General features: G+C 38.5%; 1 protein-coding gene across 2 annotated transcripts in view; it reads left to right on the top strand.

Annotated features, from left to right (window-relative positions):
* ZNF292 (zinc finger protein 292) overlaps nt 1-13,236 on the top strand; it is a 95,610-nt gene that overhangs the window by 23,625 nt on the left and 58,749 nt on the right. The window lies entirely within an intron of this gene.

Raw genomic sequence — 13,236 nt, 5'->3', positions numbered from 1 at the left:
GTAAGCCTTAAATTATTATTTTGTATTCTAGGAACATGATGCCATGGAGGAAAGAAGGGTTTCCTACTATTTTTTTTGAATATTAGGCAAGCTTACTCTGCAGTTTAGAAATAATAGTTGTGGGTGGTTTCTTTTTTTTTTTGAGGAGGTGGGGAGGTTCCTTAAAACTTAATTTCATTCCTTCTCCTTTCCCCTGCGCTTTTCCCCAAGTAGTCACTGTTTTCATATTTCTGAGTCCCACTTTGCATCCTCACTCACACCCCCTATTGCAGGTGTTGAAGAATTCAGCTACCTGTTAAGGAAGATCTAGACTAATTTATGATGTCTTAATTAGATAAAATATTGAATAGATAATAAAAAAATATGGATAATTTGGGGAAGGGTAAGTTAGAAGAGTCTTCAAAGAGAAAAACCACATTATTGCTGTTACCTGAGTGCAACCTTGTATTATTTTTTTTAAGTTGTTCTGTACTCCTAAAGTCATATAGTTTCTCTGAAAACTTGAACTCAAAACATGTCCCTAACTGCTCTTGTTACATGACAGCAAGTGTTGATGGAATAGATGAATAGGAAGATGGAGCCTTAGGCATAGTATGGATTTGTATGTTCAGGATTCCAGTTATGTCGTCATCACTCTCATCTTCCAGTTATGTGGGCAAATAAATTAACTTTTTTCCCCCTTTTTTACTTAAGTGATTTTGTGTTGAATTTCTAATCCTAATAAGAATATAATCCAAATTTTAAGGGGAAATTAAGTACAAAAATGTAACAAGTTGTCGGCCCTTTCTGACATAAAACATACAGATAATCATGGGTTCAGATAAATTATATGTGTCAGTGAACTTTAAAGAAGAAATCATCTTGTCCAATAACTCACTTGACTACACCTCTGGATTCCAAGGCCTTGGCACCTAATACTGAAAAATATACGTGTCCTCAGCCCAATCTTTAGTTGATGGCCTGTTGAATGAACCTGTTTTGTGGACAAATGTTTGATATTTACTGATGACCTAATGTAGTTTGGTGCTTCTGTGTTAAAATTGCTTTTACTGCTTAACTGTTTGCGCTGGCAGTGAGAACACTGAATGCCCGTAAATACCAGGAATGTGAAATAAATAAATCACTTTGATAGGGAAAGAGCAGCGAAGAACCAGAAAGCTCCTCCATGTTTCCTGAGGTGCTCTCTTCTTATTTATTACTGCCATGGGGAGTTCTGGATCCATTATTGCTAGATCTTCCAGTTTTTCCAAGAACTAGAAATCGTATGTATATTGTCCTAATTTTGAAATATTGGCACTTAACTCAAAATGTCTGGGAGGATCCCCAAAACACATTGTGTCAGCCAAACAAAACATGTCTGGGAAATTTAAATTTATTCCTGGATATTTTGAGCAGTCTACAGTTTGCCAGAAACAGTACATGGAAAAACTCCTCCCCCAGAGTGAGATTTGGTTATGATTCTATCACTGTTAATGTGTTTCCCTTCTTCATTTGCATCTCTGAAAATAGTACTCTCCTGAAGGCATCTGGAAAGAGGTGTGTACAAATGGCTAATATGGTGGGAGGACAGAAACAAGTCAGTCTGCTTTGGCACCTTCTTTAGAATAGAGAGCTCCCTGAGGTAATGAGTCCTGTTGGCAGATACCTAAGAAGTCTCTTACCATCCTCCAAGTCTTGTATTTCTGCTGTAGGACTCTATGCATTGTTTAATTTATCCTGAGGCCTGACAGATTTTTAACCAGTATTCTAAGTTTCAGGAACTGTTTAAACGTTATATATATATCCAAGGGTGACTGTATATCAATGGACAGACAGAGGAGAGCACATCAGATATTAGCTTGCAACCCTGTTAATTTGGTTTGGGTGATTATTTTAAAGAGTTAAAAATATACTTCTGTTAAAATTAGGTTTTAGAATGTTAGTATTCATATTTAATTTTTTTGCATTATCTAAGAAGAATTCTTAAGTTTAGAATTAATTAGCTGTATTAGCTTTTGTAACAAATAGCCAAATACTAAGTTTAAAAATTAATGAAAGATTTTAACAAGTAAATAACCTTTTAAAAATAAATTTCTTTTTTATTTATTTGTTTGGCTGCATTGTGCTCATGCTCAGTAGTTGCAGTGTGGGTTTAGTTGCTCCAAGGTGTGTGGGATCTTAGTTCCCCAACCAGGGATTGAACCTGTATCCCTGTACTGCAACGCAGATTCTTAACCACAGGACCACCAGGGAAGTCCCTAAAAATAAATTTCTTGTTAGGATAGTTTTAGATTTACAAAAACATTGTAAAGACAGACAGGACAGTGAATTCCCATTTACCCCATGACCAGTTTCCCACATTAGTCACATCTTGCATTTGTGTAGCAAATTTGTCATAGTTAATGAACCTATATTGATACATAGTCACTAACTGAAGTCATACTTTATTTGCATTTTCTTAGTTTTTTATCTTAATGTTTTTTCTTGTTTCAGAATCCCATGTAGAACACTTCACACTTAGTTGTCATATCTCCTTAAGTTTCTTTGTGCTGTAATGAACTTCTCAGACTTTCTGTATTTGATGACCTTAAGTTTTGAGCAGTTCAGTTCAGTTCAGTTGAGTCACTCAGTCGTGTCAGACTCTTTGTGACCCCATGGACTGCAGCACACCAGACCTCCCTGTCCATCACCAACTCCCAGTGTTTACCCAGACTCATGTCCATTGAGTTGCTGATGCCATCCAACCATCACATCCTCCATCGTCCCCTTCTTCCGCCTTCAATCTTTCCCAGCATCAGGCTCTTTTCCAGTGATTCAGTTCTTCACATCAGGTGGCCAAAGTATTGGAGTTTCAGCTTCAACATCAGTCATTCCAGTGAACACTCAGGACTGATCTCCTTTGGGATGGACTGGTTGGATCTGCTTGCAGTCCAAGAGACTCTCAAGAGTCTTCTCCAGCACCACAGTTCAGAAGCATCAATTCTTTGGCGCTCAGCTTTCTTTATAGTCCGACTCACATCCATACATGACTACTGGAAAAACCATAGCTTTGACTAGACGGACCTTTGTTGGCAAAGTAATGTCTCTCCTTTTTAATATGCTGTCTACGTTGGTCATAATTTTCCTTCCAAGGAGTAAGCGTCTTTTAATTTCATGGATGCACTCACCATCTGCAGTGATTTTGGAGCACAAAAAAATAAAGTCAGCCACTGTTTCCCCATCTATTTGCCATGAAGTGATGGGACCAGATGTCATGATCTTCGTTTTCTGAATGTTTTAAGCCAACTTTTTCACTCTCCTCTTTCACTTTCATCAGGAGGCTCTTTAGTTCCTCTTCACTTTCTGCCATAAGGGTGGTGTCATTTGCATATCTGAGGTTCTTGATATTTCTCCCAGCAATCTTGATTCCAGCTTGTTCTTCATCCAGCCTGGCATTTCTCATGATGTACTCTGCATATAAGTTAAATAAGCAGGATGACAATATACAGCCTTGACCTACTCCTTTCCCAGTTTGGAACCTGCCTGCTGTTGCATGTCCAGTTCTAACTGTTGATTCCTGACCTGCATATAGGTTTCTCAAGAGGCAAGGTTAGGTGATCTGGTATTCCCATCTCTTTCATAAAATTTCCACAGTTTGTTGTGATCCACACAGTCAGAGGCTTTGGCATAGTCAATAAAGCAGAAATAGATGTTTTTCTGGAACTCTCTTACTTTTTCAGTGATCCAACAGATGTTGGCAATTTGACCTCTGGTTCCTCTGCCTTTTCTAAAACCAGCTGGAACATCTGGAAGTTCATGGTTCATGTACTGTTGAAGCCTGGCTTGGAGAATTTTGAGCATTACTTTACTAGCGTGTGAGATGAGTGCAGTTGTGTGGTAGTTTGAACATTCTTTGGCATTGCCTTTCTTTGGAGCTGGAATGAAAACGGACCTTTTCCAGTCCTGTGGCCACTGCTGAGTTTTCCAAATTTGTTGGCTTATTGAGTGCAGCACTTTCACAGCATCGTCTTTTAGGATGTGAAATAGCTCAACTGGAATTCCATCACCTCCACTAGCTTTGTAGTGATGCTTCCTAAGGCCCACTTGACTTTGCATTCCAGGATGTCTGGCTCTAGGTGAGTGTGAGTGATCACACCATCGTGATTATCTGGGTCGTGAAGATCTTTTTTGTACAGTTCTTCTGTGTATTCTTGCCACCTCTTCTTAATACCTCCTTCTGTTTTGAGAAGTACTGGTGAGATATTGTGAAAATCCCTCAATTGGAATTTGTCTAATGATTTTTTTCTTGATTAGACTGAAGTTATAGTTTTTTGGCAGGAAGACCAAGCATGTAAAGTGCTGTTGTCATATCAGTCATGTTACAGGTACATATTAAAGATATGATCTAACACTGTTGATGCTGACATTGATTACCTGGCTCAGTAGTGTTTGTAGGTTTCTCCAATGTAATGTCACTCTTTTTTTTCACCCTTCCCATGATGTACTCTTTGGAAGGAAATCACTACACTTAAGATGTGGGAAGGTAGGTCCTACCTCCTTGATTATGGTGTCTGGATAGATTATTTGTAATTCTTTTTTTTTTTTTTTTAAGAAATTAATAACCTTTTATAGTCATTTAAAAATATTTATTTTTGGTTACTCTGGATCTTTGTTGCTGTGTGCAGGCTTTCTCTAGTTGCAGCAAGCAGGGCCTGCTCTTGGTTTTGATGCTTGGGCTTCTCACTGCAGTGGCTTCTCTTATTGCAGAGCATGGGCTCTAAGTTCATGGGCTTCGGTAGTTGTGGCTTGAGGATTCTAGAGGGAGGGCTTAGTAGTTGTGGCACATGGGGTTAGTTGCTCCGCAGCATGTGGGATCTTCCTTGACCAGGGATTGAATCTGTGTTCTCTGCATTGGCAGGCAGATTCTTACCCACTGTACCACCAGGGAAGTCCTTGTAATTTTTTTGTAATGGGAAGTTTGTCTCTTTTGCCACATTTATTTACATCAATATGCATTCATGGCTATGTTTTATACTTTGGGTTATAATTTAATACTATTGTACTTTGTTGCTCAAATTGTTCCAGTTTGGGGCATTGGCAGCTCTTTCATTTGACTCATGTGTCCTTTTGGATTACTTCCTCTCCCTACCAATTCTGTATGTGTGTGTGTGTGTGTGTGTGTGTGTTAGCACAATAAGTCTATCTAGGAAAAAAAATTGTTTTTAATAGAGGTTAAGTTTTAAACACAGGTAATCTTTCTATTTTTACTCTCTTGCTAACCCTAAATCTCCATAGTAACTAGCAAAATTCCACTATTATGATTATGCCCTATTCTCGGCTTTCTTTATTCTGGTACTTTCACAGGCATTGGTGAACATTATCTTGGAAGTGAATATTGTCAAGATAGAAAATCCTAGAAGATTTTGAAGTTCTTGAAGCAGTGAAAAATGCCTATGCTTGCTACAGGAAAATTTAGCAGAAAAAGGAGTTCTTAGGCCCATGGATATACTTTTTAAGAATACTGAGGAAAATTCCTTCAAAGGAATATTTAAATATCTAAAAAATATCTTTGAAACATACATTTATTTTACTTTTGATCAACTTTAATAGTTTTTGGTGATATAAAACTCATTTCCAGGGATTGGACCCTAATATAATCTGTCTGTAGAGTTTGATTTATTAGGAGCCAGTGAAGTCATGGTTTGGAGTGAGGTTACTCACTGATAGTAATTATTCATAGAAATGTAATAGTCATTAACATCCTCTGAAAGTCAGTTCTAACACAGTTATCTATGTAGTTGGAACATTCTTTAAGTCAGATAAGATGCTTCTGTGTTACTAGTTTTTCTTAGCTCTCCAGTACATAATATTAATAGTCTCTTTCCATTTTTTAACTATTCCCTTTAAGTTAAAAATGACATTTGTGTTATTTAAAAATCCATCAATACAAAAGTGTCATCCTCCCTATCCTGTTCTACTCTTCACTCCAGAGATAACTAGTTAAAAAATTGTATCTTTGTAGACATTTTCCATGCATTCACTTAAATGTAATTCTTTATATGTTTGTATTAAGTAGCAAGATAATAAATATTGTTCTGTGCTGTACATTTTTTTCATCTAATAATATATACTGATCATTTCATGTCAGTAAATTCAAAACTACTTCATTCTTTTTAAATAAAACATTTTATAATGAGCACATACCATAATTTAGGGCTTCCCTGGTGATTCAGGCGGTAAAGCGTGTGGCGGCAATACAGGAAGACCCAGGTTTGATCCCTGGGTCGGGAAGATCCCCTGGAGAAGGAAGTGGCAACCCACTCCAGTGTTCTTGCCTGGAGAATCCCATGGACAGAGGAGCCTGGTGGGCTACAGTCTGTGGGGTCGCAAAGAGTCGGACACGACTGAGTGCCTTTACTATACCTATACCATAATTTATTAAACAATCTATTACTGACATTTAAGTTTTATAATCTTTGTCATTTTGCAAAGTGAAATGGTAGTTCCGTGCTGCTCTTAGTCTTATATTCCTGACAGCTGGGGTGGTATGAAATTTCTTTTTCATAGACTATGCGATGGAGAAGCCTTTCAGAAGGTTTTATTTTCCATCTCTGATTCAAGGTTATAAAGGAGCTACAGCTGAAATGGTTTTCAGATAGTTTCTGTTTTAGGAGTATTTTGTTAAATCTTCATATCAGGTGCCTCTGAATTGATGGTTAATATTTTTTTGGAAAAAATATTTCAAACCATTAATGTTTTAAGCAATGTTAAATATATTGATCAGTATTTTCCATTAGTTTCATATTGATTCTATGAATATGATGCATTAAAATTAGGAAATTCAGACAGCTAAAGATCTATGTATTATATGACGCTGATCTGTTTAAAATTTAAATTCTAAAATAATTGAGTCATATCACATAATACACATTGTCTTTGTGCTTCATGTTCAGTCATTTAAAAAATGTTAAAATAAGGACTAATTTGTAGTTGGGAAATGGATGATGCTTAATATAGGTGATTAAAAGATACAGAATACTTGAATGTGTTAGAAGGGCTTGAGAAAGTTATTAATTCTGACTTCAGCAATCCTTATTTGAAACCATTGAAGCCAGATGTGATTCAGAATTCAAAATTTTATGACTTTTCAAAAAGTTATATGGTGTATGTACTGTGTTTTACACAGTACCAAAGAGGGGCTTTGGGTTGCCCATAGGCACATAGCAGGATATATGAATATTCTTAGTAAGTGGGATAAAAGCTGTGAAGTATTTCATTTCTTTTTATTTTTTTTCATTGGATAATATTCAACTCTATGGATATAATACAGTCTGTTTGCCCATCTACTCCATCTAATGGACATTTGACTTGTTGCCAGTTAGTGTTGCTATGAACATTCATATACATTTCTTTTTATCAATGTGTTTATATTTGTTGGGGTGCTTTGCTAGTAGAATTGCTGGTTTAGATAGTGAATTTATTTTTACAGTTTTGTGAAACTGCCAGACTATTTGTCACAAGTGGTTGTATGTACCATTTTATATTCTTCCCAGCATGGCATGAGGGTTCTAGTATCTCTAGATTCTCACCAAAACTAGGTATTGTCTGTCTTTAATTACAGCTATTCTAGTGGATTTGTGGCTTCCCTGGAGGCTCAGACAGCAAAGCATCTGTCTACAATGCGGGAGACCCTGGTTCAATCCCTGGGTCAGGAAGATCTCCTGGAGAAGGAAATGGCAACCCACTCCAGTGTTCTTGCCTGGAGAATCCCAGGGACGGTGGAGCCTGGTAGGCTGCTGTCTATGGGGTCGCACAGAGTCGGACATGACTGAAACGACTCAGCAGCAGCAGCAGTGACTAATGATATTAAACATCATTTCATGTGCTTCTTAAGTCATTTGTTAATCTTTGGTGGACTGTCCATGTAAAACTTTTGCCCATTTATTTTAGGAGGGGGTGGTCATTTTTCTTTTTATTTTAGAGTTGTAATAGTTCTTTATGTATTCTGGATACAAGTCCTGTATCAGGTACATTATTTGCAAAAATTTTCTCCCAGCCTAAGCCTTGTCTTTTCATTTTCTTTTTTTTAATAAATGCTTTCAATTTTTTCCAGGTCTCTTGAGGTGCAATTAATAAATAAAATTGTATTTATTTAGGGTGTGCATGATGATGATTTGATATACATACACATTATGAGATTATTACAATCAAATTAGCCTAACCATCACCTCACATAGTTATCATATTTATGTATGTGTATGTATGTGTGTGTGTGGTGAGAACACTGGGATTTACTGTCATAGCAAATTTGAAATTAATTCTGGTCACTGTACTGTACATTAGATTCCTAAAGCCTATTTACCTTATAACTGAATGTTTGTACCCTTGGGCCAGCATTTCTACATTCCTCCCACACCCCAATCTCTGGCAGTCACCATTCTACTCTTTGCTTCTATGATTTTGACTTAATTTTTTTTTTTTAATTCTGTGTATGAGTGAGATCATATAGTATCTCGTTTTCTGTCTGGCTTATTTCACTTAGCATAACGTCCTCTAGGTTCATCCAAGATGTAGCAAATAACAGGTTTTTTTTTCTTTTTTTGTGACTGAATTTGTGTATATATAACATTTTCATTGTTTGTCAGTAGACTCAGCTGTTTCCATATTTTGGCAGTTGTGAAAATGCCACATGAACATGGGGTTCCACATATCTTTTCAAAATACTAATTTAGTTTCTTTGGGTATATATTCAAGAAGTAGAATTGCTGGATCATACAGTAGTTCCATTTTTAATTTTTTGAGGATCCTCCATACTGTTTTCCATAATGGTTGTACACTTTACACTCCCACCAATGTTCACAAGGGTTCCCTTTCCTCCACATCTTCTCCAGGACTAATTTGTTCTTTTTGATGACAGATACCCTAAGAGATCTGAGTTGATACCTTGTCATGGTTTTGGTTTGCATTTCCCTGATGATTAGCAAAAGTAGATAAGGAGGACCACATCGAACTAAAAGGCTTCTGTATAGCAAAGGAGGTTTTTTCCTATGTTTTATTCTAGAAGATCTACAGTCTCCAATCTTCCTTACTTTTACCTCTGCAGTCTATTTTGAGTTAATTTTTATGAGTGGTTTAAGATAGAGGTTTAGTTTTGAAGAATTGATCACTTTTTAAGGTGGGCTTTCTGCTGTAATATTTCATGTTCTAAAGTAGGTGTATTAGTTCATTTGAGATGCTATAACCTAATTAACATAAATTTGGATGGCTTAAAAGCAATAGAAGTTCATTTCTCACAGGTCTGGGGATTGGGGAGTCCAATATCAAGGCATGAACAGAATCTGGTCTGGTGACAGCCCACTTTCTAGTTCATAGACACCACCTTTTCACTTTGTCCCACATAATAGAAGAGGCAAGGGAGCTTTCTAGGACCTCTTCTATAACAGCACTGCTGCTGCTGCTGCTAAGTCGCTTCAGTTGTGTCCAACTCTGTGCAGCCCCATAGACAGCAGCCCACCAGGCTCCCCCATCCCTGGGGTTCTCCAGGCAAGAACACTGCAGTGGGGTGCCATTTCCCTCTCGAACGCATGAAAGTGAAAAGTGAGAATGAAGTCGCTCAGCCATGTCCGACTCTTGGTGACCCCATGGACTGCAGCCTACCAGGCTCCTCCATCCATGGGATTTTCCAGGCAAGAGTACTGGAGTGGGGTGCTATTGCCTTCTCCATAACAGCACTAACCAGATGTATTTTGTGTTCTTAGAATATAATTCTAAAAATGAGAAATTCTGTGGAGACGAAACTGCAGTCACAGTTGTCATTTTTAGGGTAAAGTTCCTGTATGCAGAAAGAGTTATACAGTGTTGTAAGAGTTAATTGGATAGAATCTAAAAACACTTCCTTTCTAGGTTATGTTCTAGACATTGTTACTTTTTAATCTCTGTTACATCAAGTTTCTTAGGAAATTAAAGAGTCAATAATGGGCATTTTGGTTGAGCTGGTAAAGAGTCCACCTGCAGTGCGGGAGACCTGGGTTCAATCCCTGGTTTGGGAAGATCCCCTGGAGAAGGGAAAGGCTACCCACTCCAGTATTCTGGCCTGGAGAATTCCAAGGACTATATAGTCCATGGGGTTGCAAAGAGTCGAACATGTCTGGGCCACTTTCACTTTCATGGGCACTGTGAACAGGTTAGTGTCAAACATGTATATATTAGTCTAAAATTGAGACCTTCTACACCAAGGAACTCATTTGACTGCTTTTGTAAACCTTGCTTATGTTATTTGTTCATTTGCTAAGTCTTGTATCCAACTCTGCAACCCCGTGAACTGTAGCAAGGCAGGCTTCTCTGTCCTCTGCCATCTCCGAGTTTGCTCCAATTCATGTCCATTGAGTTGGTGATGCTATCTAATCATCTCATCGTCTGCCAGCCCCTTCTTTTGCCTTCAGTCATTCCCAGCATCAGGGTCTTTTCCAGTGAGTCACCTCTTCACATCAGGTGGCTGAAGTATTGGAGCTTCAGCTTTGGCATCATTCCTTTCAATGAATATTCAGGATTGATTTCCTTTAGGATTGACTGGTTTGATCTCTTGCAGTCCAAGGGACTCTCAAGAGTCTTCTCCAGCCCCATGATTCAAAAGCATCAATTCTTATCAACCTTCATTATGGTCCATCTCTCACATCCATGCATGACTACTGGAAAAACCATGGCTTTCACTGTATGGATCTTTATTGGCAAAGTGATGTCTCTGCTTTTTGATCTGCTGTCTAGGTTTGTCATAGCTTTCCTTCCAAGGAGCCACGTGTCTTTTAATTTCATGGCTGCTCTCACTGTCCACAGTGATTTTGGAGCCCAAGAAAATAAAGTCTGTCATTGCTTCCACTTTTTCCTCTTCTGTTTGCCATGAAGTGATGGGACCAGATGCTGTGGTCTTTGGTTTTTGGATGTTGCGTTTCAATTCAGCTTTTACGTGCTCCTCTTTGACCTTCATCAAGAGGCTCTTTCGTTCCTCTTTGCTTTTTGTCATTAGAGTGGTATCATCTGTGTGTCTCTGGTTGTTCAGTCCCTCAGTCGTGTGCAACTCTGTGACCCCATGGACTGAAGCATGCCAGGCTTCCCTGTCATTCACCATTTCCCAGAGCTTGCTCAAACTCATATTGGTTGAGTCAGTAATGCCATCCAACCATCTTGCCCTATGTCATCCCCTTCTCCTTCTGCTTTCAGTCTTTCTGAGCATCAGGAGTGGCTGATGAGCATCAGTGAGTTGGCTCTTCCCATCAGGTGGCCAAAGTATTTGGAGTTTCAGCTTCAGCATCAGTCCTTGCAGTGAAAGTCCTTGGAATCCTTCAGGATGGACTGGTTTGATCTCCTTGCAGTCCAAGGGACTCTGAAGAGTCTTCCCCAACACCACAATTCAAAAGCATCAATTTTTTGGTGCTCAGCTTTCTTTATGATCCAACTCTCACATCCATACATGACTACTGGAGAAACCATAGCTTTGACTGGATGGATCTCTGTTGGCAAAGTGATGTCTCTGCATTTTGATAATGCTATCTAGGTTGGTCATAGCTTTTCTTCCAAGGAGCATCTTTTAATTTTGTGGCTGCAGTCACCATCTGCAGTGATTTTGGAGCCCAAAAATCTAAACCTGCGTATCTGAGGTTGTATTTCTCCCGGCAATCTTAATTCCAGCATGTAATTCATCCAGCCTGGCATTTTGTATGATGTACTCTGCATGTAAGTTAAATAAGCAGAGTGACAATATACAGGCTTGTCATACTCCTTTCCCACTTTTGAAGCAGTGATTTGTTCCATGTCTGGTTCTAACTGTTGATTGTTGACCTGCGTGCTGGTTTCTCAGGAGACAGGTAAGGTGGTCTGGTATTCCCATCTCTTTGATTTTCCACAGTTTGTGTGATCCACACAGTCAATTTAGTGTAGTCAGTGAAGCAGGAGTAGATGTTTTTCTAGAATTCTCTTGCTTTTTCTGTGTTCTGGCAAATGTTGGCAATTTGATCACTGCCTCTTCAAAACCCAGCTTGTACATCTGGAAGTTATCTGTTCACATATTTCTAAAGCCTTGCTTGAAGGATTTTGAGCATTATCTTGCCAGCATGTGAAGTGAGTGCATTTGTATGGTAGTTTGAACATTCTCTGACATTGCCTTTCTTTAGGATTGGGAAGATATATTGGGTTGGCTAAAAAGTTCATTTGAGTTTTCCATAAGATGGTATGGTAAAACCAAACTTTTTGGCCAAGCCAGTACTATTAGAACTAGAGGAATTAATGAGCCATACCATGGCAAGGAAGGGAATAGGAAATTTTGGGGTTGTGATGTTCATGCCACCAAAATGCTGCAAGGAATTAGGCCTTGGATTCTTGGAAATTCTGGAAAGTGAGTGTTTATAGCATCCATATTAGAAATTATTTAGGATTTAAAGCTGTCAGACACTCAGGTTCTGAATGGTCACTTCACATCCTAGAATGAGCGTATGGGCGTGTGAATTATGTCAAGTTCATAATTGATTTTCTTTGAAAATGCAGAAGTGCTACTAAAATAGCTACAAGAGTGGGCCATTGGTCAAGGACAGTAGACTGTGGTATTGGGAAACAAGTGTCTGCACCAGAATAATATGGAAGTAAGATTATGAAATAATTTTGAATTTCATCACAAGTAAGAGTGACTTAACCTCAGATATGCAGATGACATCACCCTTATGGCAGAAAGTGAAGAGGAACTAAAAAGCCTCTTGATGAAAGTGAAAGAGGAGAGTGAAAAAATTGGCTTAAAACTCAATATTCAGAAAACGAAGATCATGGCATCTGGTCCCATCACTTCATGGGAAATAGATGGGGAAACAGTGGAAACAGTGTCAGACTTTATTTTTTTGGGCTCCAAAATCACTACAGATGGTGACTGCAGCCATGAAGTTAAAAGACGCTCACTCCTTGGAATTTTGAAAAGTTATGACCAACCTAGATAGCATATTGAAAAGCAGAGACATTACTTTGCCAACAAAGGTTCGTCTAGTCAAGGCTATGGTTTTTCCTGGGGTCATGTATGGATGAGAGAGTTGGACTGTGAAGAAAGCTGAGCGTGGAAGAATTGATGCTTTTGAACTGTGGTGTTGGAGAAGACTCTTAAGAGTCCCTTGGACTGCAAAGAGATCAACCAATCTATTCTAAAGGAGATCAGCCCTGGGTGTTCTTTGGAAGGAATGATGCTAAAGATGGAACTCCAGTACTTTGGCCACCTCATGCAAAGAGTTGACTCATTGGAAAAGA

Source organism: Bos javanicus, chromosome 9 (genome assembly GCF_032452875.1).
Source record: "Bos javanicus breed banteng chromosome 9, ARS-OSU_banteng_1.0, whole genome shotgun sequence".
NCBI lineage: Eukaryota > Metazoa > Chordata > Mammalia > Artiodactyla > Bovidae > Bos > Bos javanicus.
The sequence above is the reverse complement of the archived record's forward strand: the minus strand, read 5'-3'. Positions and strand labels throughout refer to the sequence as shown.